Below are 4,966 nucleotides of genomic sequence, written 5' to 3'. Positions count from 1 at the left end.
GGCCCCTCACCAGGTCCTGTGCTGACCCGGGGGGAGGCGGGTGTCCTGTCATGGGCCACCCTGAGCTGCGGTGAGGCAGGGCTGTGCCCACGGTGAGGTGGAACCCACAGCAAGGTTGCACCCACGGCAAGCTTGGGCCAAAGGCAAGGCTGCTCCCATGGCAAGGTTGCATCCCCATCATGGCTGCACCCCAAAGCCCCTCGCCCACAGGAGGGCAGCAGCCCCTAGCACTGTGTCCTGGGAAGGGGAATTTGGGCTCTTTTTTCTTTATTTTCTTTTTTTTTTTTCTTTTTGGTAAGTCTGAGACATCCCCCCCAAACACCCTCTGGACACCGAGGACAAGACGCGTCCCTCCACCGGCAGTTCCTGGCCTCGCTGAGGGGCGACAGCGGAGGAAGAGCAAACACACCTCCCCAGCGCCCGGCTCTCCAGCCAGACCCATTTTCTCTCTTTCTGAAGCAAAAATGGCCTGGCCCTCACGCTTCTGCCTGTCCCACTGCGGGGAGGGCAGGGACCTGCCTTTGGGTGCCGGATTCTGCCAGCGTCTGCCCGGCAGGCGCCTGTGCCAGGCCACAGGGGTGCCAGGGCCCACGATGGGTGTCCCCGCGGCATGGCCATCTCCTGTCCTGCAGCCAGCTGGGGAGCACCTGGGCATGGAGGCAGCTGCCCTGCCTGCCTCCTGGCTTCTCCTTCCATTTGCCTCACCCTCTTTTTCCTTTTCTTTTTCCTTTTCTTTTTCTTTTTTCTTTTTCTTTTTTCTTTTTTTCTTTTTTCTTTTGTTTCTCTTTGTCTTTTTATTTTATTGTTTCTCTTTGTCTTTTTATTTTATTGCTTCTATATCTCTTTATCCCTTTCCTTTCCTTTCCTTTCCTTTCCTTTCCTTTCCTTTCCTTTCCTTTCTTTCCATCTTATTGACTGTTTTTTCTTTTCTTTTTTCTTTTCTTTTCTTCTTTTATTTTTTTTCCTTTCCTTTTCTTTTACTCTCTTCCCTTCTCTTCTCTTCTCTTCTCTTCTCTTCTCTCTCTCCTTCCCTCCTTCCCCGTTTCCCCCCTCTCCACACTACACCCAGCATGGGTGGGTGGGGAAGGCGAAGGGGGAAAAGCTGAATCCCCCCTCCCCGGTCTTTGTACGGAGCACATTTTATAACCGCGGACTTTTGTAAAACAGCGAGCACTTTTTCAGAGCCGAACCTCGACAATAAAGAGCATCAGCGCAGCCCGGCTCAGGGCCGGGGACACGCGTGTGCGGCGGAGACACGCGTGTGCGGGGCTGGGAAGGCGATGGCCCACAACCTGCAGAAGGCATCAGCCGTGTTTTTTCCCCTCCTGGCGCTTCCTGTTATTCCTCCGGCAGCATCTCCTAGCCCCGGCGGGGCCCAGCTGCCGGCAGCCGGGTCACCTCCGTGTCACCTCGTTCCCCGGGACCCCCCTCCCGCCCCAGGGCCGTGTGGGCAGGGGGGGAACGCGGGGGCCATTTCGACTCGCCGGAGGAGCCGAGAGGTCGGGCAGCAGCTGTGCCGCATCTGACCGGCACGGCCGGCCCCGGGGGAGCGGGTTGGGGGCAGCTGCCAGAGGGTGGCAGCCCCCGTTGCCCACCCGCTGGCCACGCGTCGGAGGGTGAGCCTGCTCAGTGCCGTCCTGCTCGCTGGCTGTTGGCACCACCCGCCGCGGTGGCTGCGGGGTGCCCAGTGTCCCCCTGCGCCCCTCCTGGCACTCCCCTGCACGTCCTCCTGTACTGCTGCAGCTGGCCGGCCTGCCACAAATGTCACCCTCCCATCCCGATGTCCATCCACCCGTCCCTCCAGCTGTCCATCCATCCGTGTGTCCTTCCACCCATCCATCCACCCACCCATCCCTCCAGCCATCCATCTGTCCATGTGGCCTTCTACCCATGCATCCACCATCCGCTCGCCCATCCCTCCAGCCTTCCATCTGTCTGTCCATCCTTCCAGACATCCCACCATCCAGTCATCTCTCTGTACATGCATCCATCTATCCCTTCCTCCCAACACCTGTCTATCCATCTGTCTTTCCGTCCATCCATCCATTCTCTCATCCATCCCTCAACACCTCTCATCCCTCTATCCATGCACCCATCTTTCTCTCCCTCCCTCCCAACACCTCTGTCCGTCCGTCCATCCATCCATCCTTCCACATATTCCATCCCCACCTCCCTTCCCAAACCTCCCCCAGCCACCCGAATTTTCCCTCCACCCATCTTCTCCACCCACACCTCTTTCTCCATCCTTTCTTCTCTCTCCAGCCCCTCCCCAGCCCAGGAGGGTCACACCAAGGTGCGGGGACAACCGGACTCTTGGGGGTCCCATGCCACAGCTCTTCCCAAACCTTTCACCCCTTGGCCAGCTGAAGGCGCTTGAACCTCTGGAAACACAGGAGAGAAAAAAAACCACCAAACTCTCTCCTTCCATTTCACCCAATTTTCTCTCTTTTACCCCCCACCTCATTATTTATAGCCTAGGCTCTGCCTCCCCAAAGCCCCCCAGCGCTTGCCACAACCACCTGAAGCATTTTCTTCACCTAACACAGGGAGAATCAGCTGCCCAAGAGGTGTCAGGGACCATATTTCGGGTGGGTTGCTCAGGGCTTGGTGTGGGGGGGACACACCAGGGCGGGGACCACCCGAAATGACACACACACACACACACACACGCACACCCCCCCTGCCTTTTCCAGAAGCCGACAGCTCTCACCCCATAGTTATTTTCTCGGCTATTTCTGAGCCGTGAGGTCTGTCAAAAGTACCTCTGCGCAGCAAGGAAGCATGGCTTTGGCAAATCCATGGTTTCCCAGCACAAATCGGAGTGGGAACCCCCTCTCCACCACGGCGCAGGGATGCGGGGTCCCCCCTCTGTTTGCTTTGGGGTGGGACGTGTGAAGGCAGCCCAGAGCGGGCTGTAAACAAGGAGGTCACTTCAAAAGGGACACCCGGGGACATCAGCCCAGCTTAGCACACCACCAAATTATTTCAGCACCCCCCCAGATGGGATGGGGGGGGTGGGGGTGTTGAACCTCCTGCTTGGCCGTTTGGTAGCTTGAAAAAGCAGCTCAGGGCTGGGAGGCTCCCTGGGGCGTGGGGGCAGCTGGCTCCTGTCCCCATCCCTGTCCCCGTCCCCGTGGGCTGTGCTGGTTCATCCATCACCCCGTATCTCCCCACCGCAGCCCACACACACTTTTAGCTCCAACCAAAGGTCCCCATGTGGAAGAACCTCCTGTTTTTCCAGCACCACATCCCTGCGGCACACAATCTGGGGACATCTGGCCGTGCCCCACAGACCCCACCCAAGTCTGAACCTGCAGCAGGCTGCAGCAAGCCAAAGCATCGCTTTTTCGGGATTGGGGGTCCCCAAATTCACCCCAGGGGAGCACACCCCCAGCTCCACGGCCTTCCCAGGGTTTTCCGAGGATGCTCCCAGTTTCAGCAGGGTCCCACTCCCCATCCCCCCATCCCACGGTCCTCAGCTGTCCCCCCTCTATTTTCCCTCCTCATCTTTCCTCCACCGCACTGCCACAGGAAGGCAACACCTTCCTTATCTCCTTCCGACGGGTGGTCCGGGCCCCCGCTGCCCCTTCCCCCTCCCGGCTCCGGCCTTGTTTTTTTTCTGAAGTGTCCCTGCATTTCCCCCCAGAGACTCCTCAGCTAAACATTTCCCTCCTGGAAGGGAAAGGGAAATCTCCAAGAGGCGGATAGAAAGTCGGCGGCTCCCATCTCCGCTGGCAGGGCGCCCTGCAGCCATTTCCGTGCCCAGCCGCTGTGCTGGGGAGGAAACCGCCTTCACCAGCTCCTTGCCGAAAAACAGGGCCCCTGTCACCCCCTTCAGTGCTGGGTTATTTGGGGTTGGTGGTGGGACGGAGGGAGGGGTGGAGGGAGGGATAGAGAGATGAAGGGATGGAAGGGTAGATGGATAGAGGGAGGGAGGGAAGGGAGGATGGTGGGATGGAGGGATAGAGAAAGGGAGGGAGAGATGGGAGGGAGTTATGGAGACAGGGAAGGATGGATAGATGGAGGGAGGGAAGGAGGGAGGGGTAGAGGGAGGGAGGGATGGGGGGGTGGATGGATTGATGGATGGAGAGATGGATTGACAGATGGATTGACAGATGGACAGACGGATGAGCTGTATCAAGGGGTCTCTCCAGGGCAAGCGAGCCTGGAAGGCACCTTGAATGTAAACACCCTTCTCCCCCAAATTTCCCTTCGGGCCATGGCCCCAGATGCAGCATTTTCCACCCCCACTCACCCCCCGACCTCCCTTGGTTCTTAGACAAAACCAGAGCCGTGGGGAAACCTCCCCAGAAATCCCCACCCAGGGTGAAAAGAGCCACTGTAGGCTCCCACCCCTCTGTGCCGGGTGGTTTACCCAAACCACAGCCCCCACCGGCCACCTCCTCCATTTACTTCATTAAGACAAAGGACCATCCTGGAGGAGGGATGGCTCTGGCTGGGCTGGCTCCCAAAAATCAGGTGGTGGCAAGCAGGAAGGTTAAAGCAGCCCCCCCCCCCCGACGGGAAGCTTCCCAAGGAACCCAGTAATGATCCCGCATCCTTTCCAAGTGGGAACAAAGGCTGAGGAGACAGGATAGTTCATCACGAGTAAATGAAGGATGTAAATAACAAATAGGGGGAAGATTTATTTAGAGCAAAGCCTCAGGAAGCTGCAGGGCCTGGGAGGGAAATGGGAGAGGAGCCATTTGGTGGCTCATCAAAATCCCAGGTTAGCGTGGGCTGTTGGCCCGCCCAGCACCCAAAAACCCCCTGTCCAAACCCAAATGGTCCCCTTTCCCCATTCCTCAGATTTTGAGTATTTAATAGCATCAGCGTCCCATTTTTCACTCCACAGGGGTGAGTCACCCAGGGCTTGTTCTGCCCTCAGATAAGGAGAAAAGCCTGAAAATGGGATTTGGTGGGACAGGGCGGCTGCCTGATGCAATCAGAGCTGCCGGGGGGGGGG

Source organism: Haliaeetus leucocephalus, unplaced genomic scaffold, assembly GCF_000737465.1.
Source record: "Haliaeetus leucocephalus isolate CR32 unplaced genomic scaffold, Haliaeetus_leucocephalus-4.0 Scaffold236, whole genome shotgun sequence".
NCBI classification, from domain to species: domain Eukaryota; kingdom Metazoa; phylum Chordata; class Aves; order Accipitriformes; family Accipitridae; genus Haliaeetus; species Haliaeetus leucocephalus.
This window is presented reverse-complemented; position numbering follows the sequence as displayed.